Source organism: Felis catus, chromosome D2, assembly GCF_018350175.1.
Source record: "Felis catus isolate Fca126 chromosome D2, F.catus_Fca126_mat1.0, whole genome shotgun sequence".
NCBI classification, from domain to species: Eukaryota; Metazoa; Chordata; class Mammalia; order Carnivora; family Felidae; genus Felis; species Felis catus.
Window position 1 is genome coordinate 18,723,059 of NC_058378.1, and position 26,187 is coordinate 18,749,245.

At 40.2% G+C, this 26,187-nt stretch overlaps 1 long non-coding RNA gene across 1 annotated transcript; it reads right to left on the reverse strand.

Annotated features, from left to right (window-relative positions):
* Window positions 1-9,939: 9,939 nt before the first annotated feature.
* On the reverse strand, window positions 9,940-25,822 carry LOC123380763. Its single transcript, XR_006586922.1, has 3 exons — window positions 25,681-25,822; window positions 25,401-25,527; window positions 9,940-10,000 (listed from the first exon to the last, which is right to left on the reverse strand). It is a non-coding gene; the product is annotated as an uncharacterized LOC123380763 (long non-coding RNA).
* Between the last annotated feature and the right edge of the window lie 365 nt (window positions 25,823-26,187).

Genomic DNA, 26,187 nt, shown 5'->3' on the forward strand with positions numbered 1-26,187 from the left:
TAATAAATATTTTATTTTTATTAATACAAATGAAATAATTTTCCCTCATTTGAAGAGGATTATTTTTCTCTACCCATAAATACCTGAACAAAAGTTACTGCTTTTTTCTCTCCTCAAATATTGCGAACATTTTGCTATGTCACTGGGTAAGGAATGATGGATTGATTTAAGTTCAACACTCCACTGGGGAATGCATTACTGCATAAATTAAAGCTGAGCTTCTGTTACCTTGTAATTTATTGACCAATTCCTTCAATCAAGTCCACTTAAGGGTTTTAATAGATTTCCAATGTAGTTTAATGGCTTTTTGTGCTGCCCTCCTCAAATAGTACTTTTTAGCATTCTTTAAACACCTTTATAATCTTTAATTAGTTAATCTTCATAATATCCAATGAAGTTATGTGAGATTTGTTCCATTTTTACAGAAGACTCAGTGCAGTGATTCCTGTATAAGAAGAGTGCACATCAAAATCATCAAGGTCACTTGTTAAAAGAGAAGATTTGTGGACTCTACCCCCCAAAAACCTTTTTGTCAATAGGTCTGATGGAGACTTACAACCCTGTACTTTAACCAGTCCTGATGAGGATAGCAGAGAACCACATCTTGGGAAACAATATCTTAATCCACGAATGTCTAGACAGAGAAATCTTTAGTTTTAAAAAATATAGCAGACTATCTACCTTGACTTCCAAGTAATCTTGCTTTCATGTTACATTGTAAAATATCTTCAGGGCTGGATAATGCATAAGACAACTTTTAAACACAATAAATCTAGAGGGAAATTAAGTGACACCTCAAGAAAGTGACAACTGAAGGGGTAGGTGAGGAATTAGGGCCAACTTTCACCTTGAAAGCATTTGCTAGACCAGTGAATTTTAGTGTCAGTTTTTATGCTCTGAAAGGACCACAAAACACAAGAGAAAAAGACCAGGGCCTGCCCAGGTGGTAAATTTATTAGGAGACGTCCCCATTATGCTAGGATCCCAAAGGGGTGTAGTCTCAATGCAAGGGTGAATCAGAAGTAAACCTGTCCTCATTCATAGCAGACTATAAAGAAAACTGCTAACTCACATTGGCTGTTGATGAACAAGGGGGAAGAACTACCCTAAGATTTATACCTTCATAATACTTCTCACATAGATGCAGCTCCAATCCATACTACCTGTACAGTTTGAAAAACCTCAAACTAAACATTTTTAAAAACCAGGTCCTGGAGTCAATCCAACAAGAGGGTATAACACTTCTAAGTATTTATACAATGAATATACAAAGCAAATATTAACAGACCTAGGCAAAGAAAGAAATAATAATACAATAATAGTAGGGGACTTAATACCCCACTTTCAACAATGGGTAAATCTGACAGAAAATCAACCAAAAACATGGGCCTTAAAATACTTCATTTAACATATGACTTAACAGACACATACATAACATACCATCCAAAATCAACAGAATACACATTTTTCTCAAGCACACATGGGACATTCTCCAGGACAAAACGAGTCTTAATAAATTTAAGAAGATTTAAATCATATCAAGTCTCTTTTCTAATCTCAATGGTGTGAAACTAGAAATCAACTACAAGAAGAAAAAATTGGAAACTGTGCAGATATGTAGAGATTAGACAACATGCTACTGAACAAACAATGAGCCAAAGAAAAATTCAAAAGAGAGATAAGAAAAAATACCTTGAGGGGCGCCTGGGTGGCGCAGTCGGTTGAGCGTCCGACTTCAGCCAGGTCACCATCTCGTGGTCCGTGAGTTCGAGCCCCGCGTCAGGCTCTGGGCTGATGGCTCGGAGCCTGGACCCTGTTTCCGATTCTGTGTCTCCCTCTCTCTCTGCCCCTCCCCCGTTCATGCTCTGTCTCTCTCTGTCCCAAAAATAAATAAACGTTGAAAAAAAAATTTTTTTAAAAAAAGAAAAAAAAAGAAAAAATACCTTGAGACTAATGAAAATGGAAACACAACTAAAACTTATTGGATGCAAGTCCAGGACCAGATAGACTCACAGGTGAAGTCTACCAAACATTTAAAGAAAATTAGTATCCATTATCCTCAAACTATTTCAAAAAATAGAAGGGGAAGGAAAGCTTCCAAATACATTCCATGAGGCCAGAATTACCCTGATACCAAAACCAAAGACACCACACACACACACACACACACACACACACACACACACACACACACAGATAAAAAAGAAGAAAGCTATAGACCAATATCCCCAATGAACACAGATGCAAATATCATCAACAAAATATCAGTAAACCAGCTTCAACAATACATTAAAAGGACCATTCACCTGATCAAGTGGGACTGATTCTGGATGCAAAGATGATTCAATAATCGCAAATCAATCAATGTAATAACATCACATTAACGAAACAAAGGATAAAAAATAATTTTATCTCAGTAGATGCAGAAAAAAGCATTTGACAAAATTCAAGATTCATTCATGATCAAAACTTTCAATAAAATGAGTTTAGAGAGTATATGCCTTAACCCAATAAAGGCCACATATAAAAAAAAAAACAACTCACAGCTAACATCATAGTCAATGGTAAGAAGCTGAAAGCTTTTCCAGTAAGATCAGGAACAAGACAAGAATGTCCACTCTCATCACTTTTATTCAACATAGAACTGGAAGTCCTAGCTACAGAATCAAACACACACATGCATGCAAAGGGAAAAAAAGAAAGAAAAGACATCCAAACTGGTAAACAAGTTCAACTTTCACAATTTGCAGATGACATTATACTATATATAGAAAACCCTAAGGACTCCCACCAAAAAAACTATTAGAACTGATAAATGAATTCAGTGAAATTTCAGGATACAAAATTAACATACAGAAATCATTTGCTTTTCTATAGACTAATAATGAGGTAGCAGAAAGAGAAATTCAGAAAACAATTTGATTTATAATTGCACCCAAAAGAGAAGATACCTAGAAGTAAACTTAACTTAGAAAGTGAAAGGCCTGTACTCTGAAAACTGTAAAACACAGATAAAAAAAATTGAAGACAACACAAATGGAAAGCTATTCCATGCTCATGGATTGGAAAAACCAATATTGTTAAAATGTCCATATTACTCAAAGCAGTCTACAGAGTCAATACAAATCCCAATCAAAATACCAATAGCATTTTTCACAGAACTAGAACGAATAATCCTAAAATTTATATGAGAGAACAAAAGGCCCAAATAGCCAAAGCAATATGAGGAAAGAAGAACAAATGATGATATCATACTCCAAATTTCAAAACATACTACAAAGCAAAAGTCATCAAATTACTATAGTAATTATAACCACTATTTACCATAGTAAATATAACCACAAAAACAGACCTAGAGATCAATGGAACAGAATAGAGAGCTCAGAAATAGGCCCATACATATATGGTCAATTAATCTATAACAAAGGAGGCAAGAATATACAATGGAGAAAAGACAGTCTCTTCAATAAATGGTGCTAAGAAAATTGGACAGCTACATGCAAAAACGTGAAACTAGACCACTTTCTTACACCACACACAAAAATGAAATGGATGAAACACCTCTGGGGTGCCTGGGTGGCCCAGTCGGTTAAGTGTCCAACTCTTGATTGCAGCTCAGGTTTCGTGAGATCAAGCTCCGCATTGGGCTCCGTGCGGGGTGTGAAGCCTGCCTGAAATTCTCTCTCTCCCTCTGCCCCTCCCTTGTTAGCTCATGTGTGTGCGTGCACATGCTTGCCCGCTCTCTGTCTCTCAAAAATAAATACATAGAGAGATAAGTAAAATAAAATAAGATAACATAAAATAAAATAAAATAAAATAAAATAAAATAAAATAAAATAAAATAAAATAGATTAAACAACCAGCATGTGAGACCTGAAACCATAAAACTCCTAGAAGAAAACAAAGATAGTCATTTCTTTGACATCAGCTATGTCAACATTTTTCTAGATATGTCTCCTAAGACAAGAGAAACAAAAGCATAATTAAACTGTTGGGATGACACCAAAATAAAAAGATTTTACACAGTGAAGGAACTATCAACAAAACAAAAAGGCAACCCACTGAATGGATAAAGGAACTTGCAAATGGTATAGCCAATAAGCGGTTAATAGCCATATAAAAAACTTACACAACTCGGGGCGCCTGGTTGGCTCCATCGATTAAGTGTCCAACTTCGCTCAGGTCATGGTCTCACGATTTGTGGGTTCAAGCCCCGCGTCGGGCTCTGTGCTGACATCTCAGAGCCTGGAGCCGGCTTCGGATTCTGTGTCTCCCTGTCTCTCTGTCCCTCCCCTGCTTACTCTCTGTCTCTCAAAGGTGAATAAATGTTAAAAAAAAATTAACAAAAAAAACTTACACAACTCAACACCAAAAAACACAAATAATCTGAATAAAAATGAGCACATCATCTGAACATTTTCCCAAAGAAGACATGCAGATGGCAAACAGATACAAGATGCTCAACATCACTAATCATCAGGGAAATGCAAATTAAAAAGCACAATGAGATATCACTTTACACTTGTCAGAATGGCTGGAATCAAAAAGACATGAAATAGGGGTCCCTCGGTGGCTCAGTCGGTCAAGTGTCTGACTCCTGATTTTCCTTCAGGTCATAATCCCAGGGTCATGGGATTGAGCCCATCGTTGGGCTCTGAGCTGAGAGTGGAACCTCCCCCCTCTTGCTCTCTCTAAAATTAAAAAAAATTTTTTTTTAAGACAAGAAATAACAAATGTTGGCAAGGATATTGAAAACAGGAATCTTCATGTGCTTCTGGTAGGAACGTAAACTGGTGCAGCCACTCTGGAAAACAGTGTGGAGGTTCCTCAAAAAGTTAAAAATAGAAATACCATATGATTGAGTAATTCCACTACTGGGGTATTTACCCAAAGAAAACAAAAACATTAATTCAAAAAGATATATGCACCCTATGTTTATTGCAGCAGTATTTACAATAGCCAAGATATGAAAGCAACCCAAGTATGCATCAACAGATGAATGGGTAAAGAAAATGTGGTGGAAAATGGATAAAGAAAATACACACACACACACACACACACACACACACACACACACAGTGGAGTATTACTTAGCCATAGAAAAGGTGAGATGTTGCCATTTGCAACCACATGGATGGTCCTAAGGGATATTATGCTAAGTAAGTCAGAAAAAGATAAATACTATGTGATTTTACTTATATGTGGAATCTACAAAACCAAAATAAGAAAATAAATAAACAAAAAACAGAAGCAGACCCATAAATAAAGAGAAATAAACTGATGGTTACCAGAGGGGAGGGGAATGGGAAAAATGGATGAAAGGGAATAGGAGATATAGGATTTCAGTTATGGAATGAATAAGCCATGAGAATGAAAGGCGCAGCATCGGGAATGTAATCAATGGTATTTTAGTAGCATTGTATGGTAACAGACAGTAGCTACACTTGTGAACATAGCATAACATACACAGTTTTTGAATCACTATGTTGCACACCTGAAACTAATGTAATATTGTGTATCAACTATACTTCAAAATTAAAAAAAATAAAACTTATGGGATGGATGCAGCAAGAGCAGTTTTAAGAGGAAAGTTCATAGTAATAAATGCCTACACCAAGAACAATCTCAAATGAAGAACCTCACTTTAGACCTCAAGAAACTACTAAAATATCAGAGTAGTAATAAATAAAAGACTTAAAAAGACAAAAGATCAATGAAGCTAAGAGCTGGGTTGTTTTTTTTTATTTCAAATTATTTTATTTTATATTCAAACCCAATATTTTATTTATTTTTTTTTTAATTTTTTAAATTTATTGTCAAGTTAGCTAACATACAGTGTATACAGTGTGCTCTTGGTTTTGGAGGTAGATTCCTATGATTCATTGCTTACATACAATACCCAGTGAAAAGCTGTTTTTTTAAAAGATAAACAAAATTCACAAACTTTTAGCTTGACTCACCAAGAAAAAAAAAGAGGATTCAAATAAATAAAATAAAGAGTGCATATATCTTTTTGAATTAATGTTTTCGTTTTCTTTGGGTAAATACCCCAGTAGTGGAATTACTCAATCATATGGTATTTCTATTTTTAACTTTTTGAGGAACCTCCACACTGTTTTCCAGAGTGGCTGCACCAGTTTACGTTCCTACCAGAAGCACATGAAGATTCCTGTTTTCAATATCCTTGCCAACATTTGTTATTTCTTGTCTTAAAAAAAATTTTTTTTAATTTTAGAGAGAGCAAGAGGGGGGAGGTTCCACTCTCAGCTCAGAGCCCAACGATGGGCTCAATCCCATGACCCTGGGATTATGACCTGAAGGAAAATCAGGAGTCAGACACTTGACCGACTGAGCCACCGAGGGACCCCTATTTCATGTCTTTTTGATTCCAGCCATTCTGGAATGGCTTTAAGTGTAAAGTGTGTCATCACTTTAAGTGTAAAGTGTATCATCACTTTAAGTGTAAAGTGATATCTCATTGTGCTTTTTAATTTGCATTTCCCTGATGATTAGTGATGTTGAGCATCTTGTATCTGTTTGCCATCTGCATGTCTTCTTTGGAAAAATGAATCACAATACTTAGAATACTAGCAGGGGTTGGAGAAAAGCATAGAATCCCTTTCTGCAGAGATAAAAGAAGCAAAATCCAGTCAGGACAAAATTAAAAATGCTATAACCAACATGCAATCTCAAATGGATGCCACGGAGGCAAGGATGGACAAAGCAAAGCAGTAAATCAGCAATATAGAAGACAAAATTATGGAGAATAATGAAGCAGAAAAAAAGGAAACTAAGGCAAAAGAACATGATACGAGAATTAGAGAACTCAGTGACTTATGTAAAAGGAACAACATCTCAATCATAGGAGTCCCAGAAGATGAAGAGAGAGAAAAAGGAGCAGAAGGTTTATGTGTGCAAATTACAGCAGAAAACTTTCCTAATCTGGTGAAAGACATAGACATCAAAATCCAAAAAGCACAGAGAACTCCCATTAGATTCAACAACAACAAAAAAGACTATCAACAAGGCATATCATAGTCAAATTCACAAAATACACAGACAAGGAAAGAATTGTGAAAGCGGCAAGGGAACAAAAGTCCTTAACCTATAAGAGAAGACAGATCAGGTTTGCTGCAGAACTATCCACAGAAACTTGGCAGACCAGAAAAGAGTGGCAGAATATATTCAACGTGCTGAATAGGAAAAATATGCAAGCAAGAATTCTTTATCCAGCAAGGCTGTCATTCAAAATATAAGGAAAAATAAAGAGTTTCCCAAACAAAAATTAAAGGAGTTTGTGACCACTAAACCAGCCCTGCAAGAAATCTTAATGGGGACTCTCTGAGGGTAGAAAAGATGAAACAAAACAAAAAAGACCAAAAGCAACAAAGACTAGAAAGGACCAGAGGACACCACCAGGAACTCCAAACTCTATAGGCAACACAATGGTAATAAATTCATATCTGTCAGTACTCACAGAACTCATGTTCCAATAAAAAGACATAGGGTATCAGAATGGATAAGAAAACAAGATCCATCTATATGCTGTTTACAAGAGACCCATTTTAGACCTAAAGACATCTTCAGATTGAAAGTAAGGGGATGGAGAACCATCTATCATGCTAATGGGTACCAAAAGAAAGCTGGAGTAGCTATACTTATATCAGAAAAACTAGATTTTAAAATAAAGACTGTAACAAGAGATGAAGAAGGGCATTATATCATAATTATGGGGTCTATCCACCAAGAAGAGCTAAGTTATAAATATTTATGCCCCCAACATAAAACACCCAAATATATAAATCCATTCATCACAAACATAACAGAAACTCATTGATAATAATACCATAATAGTAAGGACTTCAACACCCCACTTACAGCAATGGACAGATCATATAAGCAGAAAATCAACAAGGAAACAGTGGTTTTGAATGACACACTGGACTGGATGGATTTAACAGATATATTCAGAACATTTCATCCTAAAGTAGCAGAATGCACATTCTTCTTGAGGACACATGGAACATTCTCCAGAATAGATCCATAGTGGAACACAAATTAGCCCTCAACAAGTGCAAAAAGATCGAGATCATACCATACATATTTTCAGACCACAGTGCTTTGAAACTCAAAATCAATTTCAAGAAATTGATTCAATTTTGAAACTCAAAATCAATCTCAAGAAAAAAATGGGAAAAACCATGAATATTTGGAAATTAAAGAACATCCTACTAAATGAATGTTAACCAAGAATGAATGAATGGGTTAACCAAGAAATTAAGGAAGAAATTGAAAAGTACATGGAAGCCAATGAAAATGATAATGATAATACTGTATGGTATATTTGAAAGTTGCTAAGAGAATAGATCTTAAAAGTTCTTATAAGAAAAAGAATTTATAACTGTTGTGTGGTGATAGATGTTAGCTAAATTAGACGTACTATTGTGATCATTTTGCAATATATACAAATATCAAATTATTATGTTGTATACTTAAATCAAGTAATGTAATGTTAATGTCAAGTAGTGATAATGTAATAACAAATAATATAATGTTATATGTTAATTATATCTTTAAAAAAACAGGTTCTGAGCTAATAGTGCCCCAGGCAACTGACATATACAAACCTTTCCTGGAGAAAACAACTTTCAGTGGAGGACCCAAAGAATTTCCACAGGTACAATCTCAACAATCAAGAGCTCACAAATAAAAATGTCATTTAATACCAAGGAAACAAGTCTCCACGAGTTAGAGCCAGAAAAAAAACCAACAAAACAACAGAATCAGACCCACCAAGAATTCTAAAATTGGAATTATTAAACATATAAAAGCATATATGTAAAATATTTAAAGAATAAAAATTGTATAGGACCGAGGTTTGGAAAATTAAAAAATACAAGAATTGAAATGTAAAGAATTACGTTGGGTTTAACTGCAGATGAGACATATGAAGAGAGATTTATAGAATGAAAAATAAATCTGAAGGAATTACACAGAATGAGGTGTGAAGAACAAGAACAAGAAAATCTGAAAGATCAAAAGAAAAGATAGTAAAGTCTAACAAATGTCTAGTTGGGATTTCAAAAGAAGAAATAAAGACACAGAGTCAGAGATAGTATTTAAAGTGAGAGTAGATTAAAATTCTCTAAAACGCATAGGATAAAAAGCTTCATATTCAAGAATCTCAAAGAATCCCAAGGAAAATAAATCGAAAGGCACCTTGGGGGTACCTGGGTGGCTCAGTCAGTATAGAGACTGACTCTTGATTTTATCTCAGGTCATGACCTCAGGGTTATGGGATTAAGCCCTGTGTCAGGCTCTGTGCTTAGCGTAGATCCTGTTTTAAGATTCTCTCCCTCTGCCCCTCCCTCCTGCTCACACTGGTTCTAAAACATTAATGAATTAATTTAATTTTAAAAGATACATCATAGTCAAGTTGCAAAACACCACAGACCAACAGCAAGCAACCTTCTCCTGAATAGGGTTAGTTAGTAACAATTTTAGTTTTTTGGGTGAGAGGTGGTGGGTGGGCTAGTTTGCTGACTCCTGACACAGGCAAAAATAAATTAAACACAACTAGAGAGGAAAGACAGATTACCTATAAAGAAATGACATTTAGTTTGGTATCTGACTTCTCAATAGCAAAAATTAAGACAGTGGAACCAGGTCCTCAACATGTTAACAGAAAAAAACACCAACCTAAAATTCTATCAGTCAAAATAACTTTCATAGATGGAAAGAAGAAAAAAAGTTATTTCAGTCCAAATAACTTTCATAGATGGAAAGAAGTAAAAAGTCATCTATTAAAAGCAAAAACTGTGGGAATTGCCAGGGCGGCTCAGTAGGTTAAGCATTCGACTGTGGTTCAGATTGTGATCTCACCATTCATGAGTTTGAGCCCCGCATCAGGCTCTGTGCTGACAGCTCAGAGACTGGAACCTGCTTCGGCTTCTGTGTCTCCCTCTCTCTCTGCCCCTCCTCCACTCGCACTCTCTCTCTCCTTCAAAAAGAAATAAACATTAAAAATTTTTTTTTAATTTTTTTTTCAACGTTTATTTATTTTGGGGACAGAGAGAGACAGAGCATGAACGGGGGAGGGGCAGAGAGAGAGGGAGACACAGAATCAGAAACAGGCTCCAGGCTCTGAGCCATCAGCCCAGAGCCTGACACGGGGCTCGACCTCACGGACTGAGAGATCGTGACCTGGCTGAAGTCGGACGCTTAACCGACTGCGCCACCCAGGCGCCCCAAAATTTTTTTTTTTAAACAAACAAACAAAAACCAAAACTGTGGGCGTCTGGGTAGCTCCGTTGGTTGAGTGTCTTACTCTTGATTTCAGCTCAGGTCATGATCCCAGGGCTGTGGAATCAAGTCCTGCATCCAGCTCCACACTCAGCCCAGAGTTTAAGATTCTCTCTTGTGCTTAAGATTCTCTCTTGAAAAAAAAAAAAAAAGAAAAAAAGAAAAAGAAAAGAAAGAAAATTAGTAAACAAAGAAATGCTTCAAAAAAAGATCCTCTCTCTCTCTCTCTCTCTCTCTCTCTCTCTCTCTCTCCCTGCCCTCTCCTCTGCTTGTGCTCTCTCTGTAAAATAAATTTTTTTAGAAATGAAAGAAAAACAAAAACTGAAATTAGCTGCAAACATACTCTTACTTAAGAAACAAATTCCACAGGATATATTTCAAGCACCAGGAAAGTGATCCTAGATGAAAGGTCTTTAAAAAAAAAAGAAAAGAGGGGCGCCTGGGTGGCGCAGTTGGTTAAGCGTCCGACTTCAGCCAGGTCACGATCTCACGGTCCGTGAGTTCGAGCCCCGCGTCAGGCTCTGGGCTGATGGCTCAGAGCCTGGAGCCTGTTTCCGATTCTGTGTCTCCCTCTCTCTCTGCCCCTCCCCCGTTCATGCTCTGTCTCTCTCTGTCCCAAAAATAAATAAACGTTGAAAAACAAAATTAAAAAAAAAAAAAAGAAAAGAAAGAAAGAAAGAAATCATGAGAATTAAACTATAAGAAAATGATTGGAAATATGACAAAATTTGTCTTATGGCCCAGAATATAATCTATCTTAATGAAATTTGTTTGGGCTATTGAAAAGAATATGAATATGTACTGTGCTCTTCTGGGTGGAATATTCAATAATTGTCAAGTAGGTCAAATCTTTGGTCATTGTATTATCTATTGCTGCATGACAAATCACCCTAAAAGAATTAACATTTATTATTTCACAAAGTTTCTAAAGGAATCTAGAAGTGGCTTAGCTAGGCAGTTCTGGCTCAGTGTCTCTCATGGAGTTGTCTTTCAAGCTGTTGCCCAGAGCTTCAGTCTCTGAAGACTTGCCTGGACCTAAGGATCCATTCCCAAGCTCTGTCACATGACTATTGGCAGGAGGCCACAGTCCCTTAGTTCCAGGCCCTCCATAGGGCTGTTCACATGATGGCTTCCCCCACAGTGAACAATCCAAGAAAGAGAGAACATAGGCATGCAGGGTAGAAAATATAGTCTTAAATACAGAGAACAAATTGAAGATTGTTGGGGGAGGGGAGAGAGTGGGGGAGAGGGGGAAACGGGTGATGGGCATTGAGGAGGGCACTTGTTGGGATGGGCACCGGGTATTGTATGTAACTGATGAATCATGGGAATCTACTCCCAAAGTCAAGAGCACAATGTATACACTGTATGTTAACTAATTCAACAATAAATTATGGAAAGAAAGAGAAAGAAAGAAAGAAAGAAAGAAAGAAAGAAAGAAAGAAAGAGAGAGAGAGAGAGAGAGAGAGAGAGAGAAAGAAAGAAAGAAAGAAAGAAAGAAAGAAAGAAAGAAAGAAAGAAAGAAAGAAAGAAAACACAGTCTTTAGCAACCTTATCTTAAAAGTGACATGCCATCACTTCTGCCATTTGATATAGGGCTCTCAGATCAACACTCGTATGATGTGAAGGGGACCACACATAGGTATGAATACCAGAAGGTGGGACCAGACCCTGCAGCTGAGTTGTTCCAGTTTCTATATCCTTACTGATTTTGTTTGGTCTGCTTGTTCTACCGATTACTCAAAGAAGAATGTTGACATTTCCAACTATAATTACGATTATGTCTATTTCTCCTTTTGGTTCTATCATTTTTTTGCTTTATGTATTTTGGAGCTGTGTTTTTAAGTGCATACACATTTGGGATTGTTACATCTTCTTAAGCTACTGTACCTTTTATCATTATAGGAAGTCCTTCCTTATCACTGGGTTAGAAATTGACTTTGTCTGATACTAATATAACCAGCCTTGATTTCTTTTATTTACTCTTCTCATCCATTTACTTTGATCCTATATATGTCTTGACATTTACAATGGGGTCTCCCACATTCCCTAGCTTGTGATCCCCCTCCTCCATTTTCAAAGCAATGGTGGGCAGAGCCTTTCTTGTGCTGCCATTTCGCCACTTCTCTGAAGCCAGAAAAGCTTCTCCACTTTTGAGGACTCATGTGATTATATTCGGCCCACCTGGATAATCCAGAATAAATCCCATCTCAAGGCCCTTAAATTTGAGGACCTTCATCTCTCCAAAGAGCTTTTTGTGTCACTGATACTCCTACCTTCTGATCTCTCTAAGGTATGGGCAAAAGGTTGTGCAGCCACACCCTCAGTTTACCTGCAGTATTCAACAATGTCAGCTTTATGAAGAAGGCCTTTAAAAAGTTATAATTTTGCAGGTTATCTGGGATTTTCTCCTCAAGGTAAGAGCAGTATCCTTTTGCAGCTTTCTACATTTTAATTAATGGTGGAAACTCTACTTAATATTTAATAATAATAAAAAAACCTTTTTTAAAGAAATAGGATAAAAAAATGAAACTATTGAGTGTGAGGCGAGCCAGGGTAGGTGCTAATCACATAACTGAGAAGTTGGCTACAAGACATACAAGTACATTTTTTTAAAAAAAGATAAGACTCTGGTAGTTTACTTTTGATTCATTTCTTTCTAAAAAGCTAAATACAAAGATATGATTCCTGGTTGAACCATCACAAAGTCTGGCATATTTGGAGGAGGGGCCAAGACGGTGAACAGCATGGAAGTTTTCTTGCGTCTCTCATCCTTGACCAACACGACCATCCTGCACACCTAGAAAACTGATTGGAGGATTAACACAACAATCCGCACAACCTGAACCACAGAATTCAGCAGGCACCCAGCGCGGAGAGGTGAACTGGGGGAGAGAGAAGCCGCGGAGGGCAGGGAGCTGTTTTTGCTTGCAGAGAGAGGACAGAGATGCGGGGGTGGCGGGGCGGGGGGGAGGGGGAGTTCGGGAAAAGAACCCCCCCATAAAACAGCTGGAAAGAAAGTGAAAAACTGGAAACAGCTACAGTCGACGCCGCAGTCCCTCAGAAGTGAGGGGTTGGAGAGAGGAGCAAACGTGGCAGAGAAGTAGGGGGACCCGAAGTTCTCTCCTCTCTCAAACAAAGCAGTGTTGAGTCCAAAGGCCTTTGAACTCCAAGAATCCAGGAGGCAAAGAAATACAGTCACTTCCAGGGACTCATTGGGACAACCTGATGGGCCATATGTAGGACTTCAGGGAATAGACAGCAGGCCCACGGTGCAGGCGGGACATACCTACACCAAACCACGCCCCTCCATGCCTGGTGGCTGAGTATCTACTAGAGTGGGATTGACGCTGAAGAACAAGACAGCCCTTCCTCCAGACCAGCGCTGTTGGATTGCCTGATTTAATTCTCCGACAATTCTTATTATATAGATATATTCTTCGATCCTTCTTATCGCTTCCCTCCTCTAATCTTGTTATTCTGGTTGTTGGTTTGTTTGAGCGGACACATATTTAATCCATTCTGTTGATATATGTTCTACACCTCCTTCTTTATTTTCCTTTCTCTCTCTCTCTCTCTGGATTAAGCCATATAGTTTCTCTGTCTGGTCAATTTTTATTTTTTCCCCACCCCTGTCATTTCTCTCTTTGTATGGGGTAAGGTCTCTGCCATCACCTTCGCCTCGACCCTGTTGTTTACTTGTAGCTGGTGTTTCTGGTTTTTTTGTTTTGGGGGATTTTTTTTTGTTTCTGTGTGTGTTTACATGTTTTTGTTTTCTATTTGTATTTTGTTTGTTTGTTTTCCTTTCTGGGGCTACTTCAATGAACAAATCAAAGTACACCTGGTGAAGGGTCCAAAACATCACTAAGAGTAGGGAGATAAAGTACCCAAAGTCACAACAACAGTGAGCAAGTAACATTCTTCAAAAAAAAACAAAAACAAAAACAAAAACCTCCTGAAGGGCCAGGCCCTGGACAATGTATGACCCTCTTTAATATAGTAATGCTATTAGGTGAGGGGCACATAACAAGCTTTTAAAACACATAAGGGACAGAAAACTAGCCAAAATGACAAAACAGAAGAATTCTCCTCAAAAGAAATTCCAGGAAGAAATGACAGCTAAAGAATTGATCCAAACAGATATAAACAATATAACTGAACAAGAATTTAGAATAATCATCATAAGATTAATCACTGGGCTTGAAAAAACCATAGGAGACAGCAGAGAATCTATTGCTGAAGAAATCAAGGAACTAAAAAATAGTCATGATGAATTAAAAAATGCTATAAATGAGGTACAAAGTAAATTGGAGGCAGCAACAGGGAGGATTGAAGAGGCAGAGGGGGGGTTAAGTGAAATAGAAGATAAAATTATGGAAAAAGATGAAACTGAAAAAAAGAGAAAAAAACTCTGGACCATGGGTGGAGAATTAGAGAACTAAGTGACTCAATGAAGCAGAACAATATCCGTATCATAGGAGTTCCAGAAGAAGAGAGAAAGGGGCCAAAGGTGTACTTGAATAAATCATAACTGAGAACTTCCCCAATCTGGGGAAGGAAACAGACATTGAATTCAGGAGGCACAAAGAACTTCCTTCAGATGTAACAGGAATTTATCTTCTGCATGACATATCATAGTGAAACTGACAAAATACAAAGATAAAGAGAATTCTGAAAGCAGCTAGGGACAAACGGGCCTTAACCTACAAGGGTAGACACATAAGGGTGGTAACAGACCTAACTACTGAAACTTGGCAGGCCAGAAAGGAATGGCAGGAAATCTTCAATGTGATGAACAGAAAAAATATGCAGCTGAGAATCCTTTATCCAGCAAGCCTGTCATTCAGAATTGACAGAGAGATAAAGGTTTTCCCAAACAAACAAAAACTGAAGGAATTCATTACCACTAAACCAGCCCTACAAGAGATCCTAAGGGGGATCCTGTGAGACAAAACACCAGAGACATCACTACAAGCATGAAACCTACAGATAACATAAGGACTCTAAACCCATATCTTTCAATAATAACACTGGATGTATATGGACTAAATGCTCCAATCAAGACATAGGGTATCAGAATGGATAAAAAACCAAGACCCATCTATTTACTGTCTACAAGAGACCCATTTTAGACCTGAGGGTACCTTCAGATTGAAAATGAGGGGATGGAGAACTATCTATCATGCTACTGGAAGTCAAAAGAAAGCTGGAGTAGCCATACTTATATCAGACAAACTAGATTTTAAACTAAAGGCTGCAAAAAGAGATGAAGAAGGGCATTCGATAATATTTACAGGGTCTATCCATCAAGAAGGGCTAACAATTATAGATGATTATGCACCGAATTAGAAAGCACCCAAATATATAAAACAATTAATCACAAACATAACCAATCTTATTGGTAAGAATACAGTAATTACACGGGACTTTAATACTCCGCTTACAACAATGAATAGATCATCTAGGCAGAAAATCAATAAAGAAATAATGGCCCTGAATGACACACTGGACCAGATAGACTTGAACTTTTCATCCTAAAGCAGCAGAATACACATTCTTCTCGAGTGCACATGGAACATTCTCCAAGACAGATCACATACTGTGTCACAAAACAGCCCTCAATAAACATAAAAGAATTGAGATCATACCATGCACATTTTCAGATCACAATGCTATGAAACTTGAAATCAACTGCAGGAAAATGTTTGGAAAACCTCCAAATGCATGGAGGTTAAAGAACATCCTACTAAAGAATGAATGAGTCAATCAGGCAATTAAAGAAGAAATCTAGAAATATATGGAAACAAATGAAAATGAAAACACAACAATCCAAACCCTTTGGGATGCAGCAAAGGCAGTCCTAAGAGGAAAATACATTGCAATCCAGGCCTATCTCAAGAAGCAAGAAAAATCCCAAATACAAAATCTTACAGCACACCTAAAGGAACAAGAAGCAGAACAGCAAAGAAACCCCAAGGCCAGCAGAAGAGAAATAATAAAGATCGGAGCAGAAATAAACAATACAGAACCCAAAACAACAAACAAAGAACAAAAAACAGTAGTACAAATCAATGAAACTAAGAGCTGGTTTTTTGAAAAAATAAACAAAATTGATAACCCCCTAGCCAGACTTCTCAAAAAGAGAGAGGATCCAAATAGATAAAACCACGAATGAAAATGGATTTATCACAACCAATCCCTCAGAAATACAGGAAATTATCAGAGAATACTATGAAAAATTATATGCCAACAAACCAGACAACCTGGAAAAAAATGGACAAATTCCTAGACACCCACACACTACCAAAACTGAAATGGGAAGAAATAGAAAATTTGAACAGACCCATAACTGGTGAAGAAACTGAATCAGTTAACAAAAATCTCTGAACAAGTAAGAGTCCTGGGCCAGATAGCTTCCCGGGGGAATTCTACCAGACATTTAAAGCAGAGATAATACCTATCCTTCTCAAGTTGTTCCAAAAAATAGAAAGGGAAGGATAACTTCTGGACTTAATCTATGAAGCCAGCATTACCTTGATTCCCAAACCAGACAGAGACCCCACAAAAAAGAAGAACTACAGACCAATATAATATCCCTGAGGAACACAGATGTAAAAATTCTCAACAAGACACTAGCAAATCGAATTCAACAGCATACAAAAAGAATTATTCACCACGATCAAGTGGGATTCATTCCTGGGCTGCAGGGCTGGTTCAATGTTTGCAAATTAATCAATGTGATTCATCGCATTAATAAAAGAAAGGATAAGAACCATATGATCCTATCAATAGATACAGAAAAAGCATTTGACAAAATACAGCATCATTTCTTAATAAAAACCCTCAAGAATGTCGGGAAAGAAGGAACATACTTAAACATCATAAAAGCCATATATGGAAAGCCCACAGCTAATAGCATCCTCAATGGAGAAAAAGTGAGAGCTTTCCCCCTGAGATCAGGAACACGACAGGGATGTCCACTCTCACCGTTGTTGTCTAACATAGTGTTGGAAGTCCTAGCATCAACAATCAGACAACAAAATGAAATAAAAGGCATCAAAATAGGCAAAGAACAAGTCAAACTCTCACTTTTCACAGACAACATGATACTCTACATGGAAAACCTGAAAGACTCCACCAACAGTCTGCTAGAACTGATACATGAATTAAGCAAAGTCGCAGGGTACAAAAATCAATGTACATAAATCAGTTGCATTTTTATACACCAGTAATGAAGCAACAGAAAGAGAAATAATGATGCTGATCCCATTTACAATCGTAACAAGGACCAAAAAATACCTAGGAATAAACCTGACCAAGGATGCAAAAGATCTGTATGCTGAAAACTATAGGAAGCTTATGAAGGAAATTGAAGAAGACACAAAGAAATGGAAAAACATCCCATGCTCATGGATTGGAAGAATAAATATTGTTAAAATGTCAATACTACTCAAAGCCATCTACACATTCAATGCAATCCCAATCAAAATTGCACTAGCATTGTTCTCAAAGCTAGAAAAAGGAATCCTAAAATTTGTATCGAATCACAGAAGACCCCAAATAACCAAAGCAATATTGAAGAAGAAAACCATAGCGGGAGGCATCACAATCCCAGACTTTAGCCTCTACTCCAAAGCTATCATCATCAAGACAGTATGGTGTTGGCACAAAAACAGACACATAGACCAATGGAATAGAATAGAGAATCCAGAGTCAGACCCACAAAAGATGGCCAACTCATCTGTAACAAAGCAGGAAAGAGTATCCAATGGAAAAGACAGTCTCTTTAACAAATGGTGCTGGGAGAACTGGACAACAACATGCAGAAGAATGAAACTAGACCACTTTCTTACACCATACACAAAAATAACTCAAAATGGATGAAAGACCTAAATGTGAGACAGGAAACCATCAAAACCCTAGAGGACAAAGCAGGCAACAACCTCTTTGACCTCAGCTGCAGCAATTTCTTACTGGACACATCTCCAAAGGCAAGGGAATGAAAAGCAAAAATGAACTACTGGGACCTCATCAAGATAAAAAGCTTCTGTACTGCAAAGGAAACAATCAAAAAACCTAAAGGTAACTGATGGAATGGGAAACAATATTTGCACATGACATATCAGAGGAAGGGTTAGTATCCAAAATCTGTAAAGAACTTACCAAACTCAACATCTGAAAAACAAATAATCCAGTGACGAAATGGGCAAAAGACATGAATAGACACTTTTCCAAAGAAGACATCCAGAAGGCCAACAGACACATGAAAAGATGCTCAATGTCACTCCTCATTAGGGAAATACAAATCAAAACCACACTGAGATAGCACCTCACACCAGTCAGAGTGGCTAAAATGAACAAATCAGGAAACTGTAGATGCTGGCAAGGGTGTGGAGAAATGGGAACCCTCTGGTACTCTTTGTGGGAACGCAAACTGGTGCAGCTGCTCTGGAAAACAGTGCGGAGGCTCCTCAAAAAATTAAAAATAGAACTACCCCACGACTCAGCAATTGTACTGCTGGGTATTTATCCAAGGGATACAGGGGTGCTGTTTCGAAGGGGCACATGCACCCCAATGTTTATAGCAGCACTTTCAGCAATAGCCAAATTATGGAAAGAGCCTAAATGTCCATCAACTGGTGAATGGGTAAAGACGTGGTTTATATATACGATGGAATACTACTTGGCAATGAGAAAGAATGAAATCATGCCATTTGCAGCAATGCGGATAGAACTGGAAGGTATTATGCTGAATGAAATAAGTCAGTCAGAGAAAGACAGATATCCTATGTTTTCATTCATTTGTGGATCTTGAGAAACTTAACAGAAGACCATGGAGGAAGGGAAGGGGAAAAAAATAGTTACAAACAGAGAGGGAGGGAGGCACACCACAAGAGACTCTTAAATACAGAGAACAAACTGAGGGTGAATGGGGGGGGGAGAGAGAAAATGGGTGATGGGCATGGAGGAGGGCACTTGTTGGGATGAGCACTGGGTGTTGTATGGAAGCCAATTTGACAATAAATTCTATTTTTAAAATAAATAAAAATAAAATAATAAATAAGTTTTGTTTCTAGAAAAATTAACAAAAACAAACAAAAACAAAAAAATTTTTTTAGGAAAAAAAAAAAAAGACTGGTATATTCGATTCCATCTGGTAAACAAGATAAATGGTCCCTGGAGGGGCCTTAGCGCCACTTACCCTCATTTACCAGAATTAGCACAATACAAGCATGGATGAACATACAACACATCCTTCTTCCTGCCCCGTTTTGGACACCACCTGCACCCCAAGGGTGGGGACAAGGTGACTCCAGCATTTACAACAAAGGACAATACATGTTGACAGCTAGCAAAATCTATCCTAAAGTCTAGGAACCAGAGACGATACCTTCCCTCAATCCTACTTTTTGTCCCTAAAAGGAGACAAAGCATCACATCCTAATCCATTACCAAAAGGGGCAGGTATTCGTTTCTGTCACAGAAATAGAGTTCGAAGGAAGCCCAAATGTACTTCCTTGCCCCAAGCAAAGTCAACATAAATTGGTTTGTGGAATACCTAGCAAGACTGGAAGATGTGTTTTCTATACATATAAAAAATAGCAAATTTGTTCCTCCTTTGGGCTGCGTCTCTGTGCAAAAAGAACTATTTGTTTTTATGGCATCCTTTTTCTGCTATTTTTCCACACTTTTAATGGAAATAACTAAAATGTATGTAAACTGTAATCGGTTATTACACGACCTCAAGTCATTACTACGCAGCGGGGACTTTTTTTTCTTTTAAAACTTCCAAGACCCTGTTGGGTCAAGGCAAGGAACAAAGAAACAACATCAAAAATTAAAGAGGGAGTTTAATCTCTGCCAAGCATACTCCCACAAGTCACAATCAGGGGCCCCAGCTGGCCTGAAACCAGTAAGTGGTTCTCGCTCATTGGTATGGAAATTTCTCATTTCCTCAGCATTTCTGCTCCTGGGGAAGCCATCTAGCACGGGGCTCTCAGAAGTCCCAGGGGACACAGGGTCTTGTGCAGCATGTGTTTACAAAGTTGAGGCCAGCCAAGGACGAGGGTGTTTGAGGTCACCTGGGTCCGTGCACAGCATAACTTGGAGGATGTGTCTTCGGTCCCATGGTCGTGCCTGGTTAAGTCTGGCCTTGTGTGGAGTCTCAGAGGAGGAAAAACTTTCAAAGGAGGAAGAAGATACAAAACAAGAACACCTCCTCCCTGGTGCCCCCATGATAGTCTTGCCAGCTAGTGCCCAGAGTGTGTTGGTTGAGTTGTTCAACTCCCTACAATAAATGTGTGGTCCAATGCTGTGAAAAGGACATAGCCCATGCAGATGAGGGAAAGTGGGATGCCAGCACTGCCTGCTCCATGCCAGGCACGGTGCCCATGTCTAGATGTGTATGAACTCTAAATCCAACACTATCTAATAAAACTCACACTGTATCCCTATTGGACCAATGCAGAAACCAGCTCCCAGAGGGGAAGTCACTTGTACAGGTAATACAGCTAGTAAGCGGCGAAACAAAGATTCGGCCCATGAAAGCCCTCCCAGCTGCCTCTCTCCTGAAGAAGTACATTTCCACTCTCACCTCCCCGAAGCAGCTCTATCCGACCAGGAGAAAAGCTGCATATAATCCTGTATCGGCCTCCCTGGGCCGGTCAGGTTGTGCCTGGGGTATTTTGGGGGGTCTCCAATGACGCGGTCTTCGTCTGTCCTATTTGAGGCACTCTGTCAAAGCTAGTGTTTCTTCAGAAAATGTCAAATGCTAGCTTTGTCCCGACACTCAGTTAGGAAACGAAGTTGAAACGCTTGGCCCCAAGATCGCTCTGCTTCTAGTGAGAGAGCCCCTCCTGAGACCCAAGGCTCCCGAGTTCTCCAATGAAGCTCCTGAAGGAGCCTCCCACAGCCAGAAGCCTCAAGCTTCGGGCTGCCTTCTGCAGGATGTCAGATGTCAATACCAGATTGAGTAAGAAAAAACTTTCCCTTCGAACTGGAGCTGTTGCGTGAAGTCTCAGCTTGGAAGGTCTTTGCCGTAGTAGAGCTGCCTAAGAGCCTTGAAGACAGCCAACACCTGCTAAACCAGAATTCTGCATTCCTTCCTTGGTAGAAGGCAATGGGTGCCTTAGGCACCCACCTCCACAGCAAGGACTAAAAATCAGGTGGCGACTTGAGGAATGCCCCTCCCAGCTTCGCCTACCTGAATCCTATCCTTTCTTCAAGACCTGGGTCAAGGTTTGCCCCTTCCTGATGTCTTTCTTGACTAGCTAGACCTTTTCAGTGATTCCTCCAACCTCCAGCTACATGGCTTGGGGCAAAGCCTCACTTTTGTTTCCTCGTGTCTAGACTGTCAATACCAATGGTACCCCCCAAATCGGCCTTTTGGGAGGGCTAAAGGACATAATTCATGGAAGTGACCTGCACAGAGCAGTGTTTGATTCGCCTCCCTTGCACGTATCATTGTTTGCCATTGTATATTCATTTGTGTGGTTGTTTGACCAATACTGTCTTTTCCATTAAAAGACGTGCGTGGTGAAGCCAGAAGCTCTGCTTTGCTCATCTCTGTACATAACGAGTCCCAGCACACTATCTAGCCCATCAGAGATAATTGGTAAATATTTGGTGAAGATGTGAATGTATGAGTGAATAGAAGGCACTTCATAAATGTTTGCTGGATTATAAGAGCACGATGCCCCTGGAAATGTTGCTAATGTTATTTCTTGACTTAGGTGATGGCTGTATCCATAAGGCAATACCCGTGTTTCAAAATGTAGGTTTTATTATTATTCAGATGGGCAAGTCCAGAAGATCAGGAGATATGTTCTATTGAAAAGATACTTTGTTACAGTTCCCAAGAAGAAGGGACTGGCCATGGGGAAGGGGAGCACACGGTTGACCTTTGAGCACACTGTGCACAGGGCTTTCTGTGATGGAAATCAACCCAGTGAACTTTACCAGATAAGGGAGGAGAGCACCTACAAAGTTTCCAGGAAACATGACTCCTGACCTGAGTATTGAAGGATGCATAGGAGTTCTTTGGGCACGGGGCTCGTTAGGTTGAAAGTGATCCATGCAGAGAAAAAACATGCACAGACTGGAAATGCAGGGCAGGCATAGGCCTGGAAGACCCTAGTGTGTCTATGAGATATAAGAGATGATACTAGGGAGGTGGAAGGGGCCAGGCCGTTCTCTAACAGACTCTAGAAGAGTCCAGAGTTCATTTTCAGTGGTCAAATTCCATTATTTAGTATACGCTGGCCATTTGAAATAGCCAAATTCCAAACACAAACACATGAGATTACTTCCCCTCACTTGTCCTTTCAGGTGCCAGCAGTCAAATCTTAAAACCAAAAGGCTTGCCTTTGGCTTTGATGGAAACACCCGAAGCGCTCTGTCTCTGTAGGACCAGACGTTCGTCACACCCAACTGTCTCTCCCAAGAGAGACACTGCTCACCAAGAAGCAGGATTCTGCTGGGGACAAAGGGAGGCAGGGGGTGAAGGCTGCCCTGACCCCTTCCCACCTCACATCAACCCTGGCATAACCGCACCACCTCACCATCTGGCAGGGCCACTCCAACAGCTGCAGGCTGTTAGTCCTGATGACATCTCTGTCCTCCTGGTTCTCATCAGTGTGACTGGCAAAGGGGAAGATGGGCATGTTTCTGTGCTCAGTGCGGCGCTCTGGCTCTTGCTGCCTCTTCCTTCGGCTCTGACTTCAGCCTCCACCTGCCTCCCAGAGTTCTGCCCTCAAAGGAGACAGAACCCCAGAACAGGTTCTCATCCCTGGCCTCCTACCAGCGCCCAAGGACCTTCTGATTCAGAGGGACTCGGTAAGCAGAGCCCCTCTGGGTCCTTAAAGCACCACCGTGATTTGAAGCACAGCCAGAACTAAGATCTACGTTTCCCCCAGTCTCTGTATCATCCTCCAGCCGTCCTGCCAGTGTGGGTCTTTGACAGGACAAATGGGAAAGAAGTTGGCCCTTTCCGGCTCCCTCCGGCCAAATACAGTTCCTCACCTATCTGAGGATAACACACGCTGTGCTTCTTCAAAGAGCTTTCGTATACTTGTCTCATTTCACCTTGTGCATCAAGACCCCACGCTGTGGGTAAAGCCACCGGTGCTACAAGTCAGGAGCCAGTTAAAGGCGGATTTGGAACTGGGCATCTGGTGTCCCCGGCTCCTGGCCTGGTACATTTCATAGACCACCGCATGGCCATGTGTCGACTCTTGGTACGGCTGTGCTTTGAATTAATGACTATCTCTTTGTGCGGGAGGCAATCCAATGGCTAATCCAGAGCTTATGTGGAACTGCCCGTAAGTGGCATCGACCAGAGTCTCATCAACCACAGAGACTTCTCCATGTCTGCGGGAAAAGTCAGGGTCACCGCCTCCAAGCCCCGGTCAGGGTTAAATGCCTTCACACCAGCTGGGAAAAGGAATTCACTGAGGGCTGACAGAATCTCCCTCACTCTGAGGAAAAACATCAGCCACTGGGCCTGGGGAGAAACCGATGTGCACCGGACAGAATCGGGAGCAATTTTCATGGAGGGATCAGAAGCCCACAGAAGCTAAGGCAAGCAAAGGGCTCACTGTTTAAGATACAGAGAAACCTGGGGGCACCTGGGTGGCTCAGTCGGTTAAGCTCTGACTTCGGCTCAGGTCATAATCTTGTGGTCTAGTCCGTGAGTTCAAGTCCCACATCGGGCTCTGGGCTGGAGAGTCCCACATCCAGCTCAGAGCCTGGAGCCTGCTCCGGATTCTGTCTCCCTCTCTCTCTGCCCCTCCCCCACTCGGTCTTGCGCACTCTATCTCAAAGGTAAATAAGTATTAAAAAAATTTTTTTTTTTTTTAAGATACAGAGAAACTTAAAAGAACCCAGCTTGACCAAAGAAGTACAGCTGGGCCTCAAGGAAAACAGAAGAATGAACAGCAACATCTCTCTCTCTCTCTCTCTCTCTCTCTCTCTCTCTCTCTCTCTCTCTTCCTCCACCTCCCCCTCCTCCCCCCACCCTGTCATCTTTCATCTCAGCCTCTCTCTGTATGCCTGGTCACTAACCTTCTCTACATACTGGTTTCCCTGGTTGCTCAGGGCTCCTACTCCATTATCCTTTCATCCTGTCTATTGCTTTGTCTGACCTGCCTCAGCATGAGCTTTGGCTCTATCTGTGCTTGACCCCTACAGCTACCAAATAAATCCTGTAGTTGGGCATGTCCCAACTCAAGAGCTGGGAGAAAGGATCCAGGGGTTCCGCTAGGCTGGCAAGGCCCACCCCCAATCCACTCATCTGATTCCCGGGGCACTGAGTCCCATGGGATGCCACCAAGACCCCCCCCACCCCTTCAGGAGAGACCGATTTCTTAGGACTGAGCCTAGACAAGCACGCCCACGGGTCTATCTCAGAAAGGCAAGGCCTCATTTCTAGAGGCCACCAAGCTAAAGTCTGCCAAGCAGTCTTGGAACATGGGTCATAACAATAGCTAGTAATCCGTTAAAGACCAGAACACAGAGTCTATTAGATGACATCCTCACTAAGGAAGTGGTTGTCTAGAACAGTGATTATGTAATCGCTTTTAATAAATGAAATTCTGCGAGTAGAGCAAAATGCCACAAAACTTACTAGGGAAAAGAAAAAAAAAAGCCCCACCAGATTCAATGAGAAGACAGGTCTGCTTTCGGTGAAACTCTAAAACTTGGATAAGCACGAAACATCCTGAACCGGGACTCAGGCGACCCAAGTTTTCGTTCAGGCTGTGTTATGAACCTTCCATCTGGCAGTCCCTCCTCCTCTGTCTTGCTAACTCCTAACTGATTTTATTTTCAAGACTCAACCCCAGAAAGTCCCTGCTCTGTGCTCCCATGGGGCCCTCCACATAACCCCATGACGGAAACTTCACATTGTCCTTAAATGGTTGGCTCACCATCTGTCTCTCTCACCAGAAGTAAGTTCCTTTAGCACACAACTGCTATTTGTATCCCCGGTTATATCCCAGTGTTTTCCTGACATACAGCAGGCACTCAATAAATGTTGTTCAACTGAACTGATTTTACAACATGCTTATCTGTGCCGCAAACAAAGGCACGCATACTGCTACCTGGATGAAACCGTTGAGACCTCTTGGGACAGGCGGAGGGTCACCGCTGGATGGACATCGCAGAGGTGGTGAGACAGCGGGTCTTCTAGAGCACAGCCAGCCCTTCCTGGGACGTGGAGGTCTCCGCCTGTAATGTTAGGAAGAAATCGCATATTCCTAAGCTCGAAATCAATGTAGTGCTTTCCAAGGCACATTTTATTACAAAAGGAAAGCCTGCATGTAAAAACAAATAGCAGAGTAATGTCAGAAAAATGACAGATAGGAAGCCCCAAGCTCTCACCCCTTCCACAGAAACATTAAAAAACAAGCAGAAACTGTCAGAACACATTTTATAAGAACTCTGGAAAACAGTCAAAAGTTTACAGCAACCAAGTGAAAGCTGGATCAAGAAAAAGGCACTTCAAAATTCCACACATCTTTTCTGGCTATTTTGGAGGCCCTTCCCCCATCCATTCCCCCTTGACTGTAGTCTTAAAGTGGCAACAGCCTTAAAGTGGCCCCAGTCTTAAAGCAGCAACGGTCTTAGTGACGACGAGCTCAAAGATGCAGCAGCCTGATTTCCCAGGGTGGGACAATTTTTCTGGTTCTGGGAGGGAGAAGAACACACCTTATTTGCAAATTCTTGTGTAGGTCACATTTATGTGAGCCACATGTGTCTTCTTTTTTTTATTTTTTTTTAATGTTTATTTATTTCTGAGACAGAGAGAGACAGAGCATGAGTCGGGGAGGGAGAGAGAGAGAGAGAGACACAGAATCAGAAGCAGGCTCCAGGCTCCCAGCTGTCAGC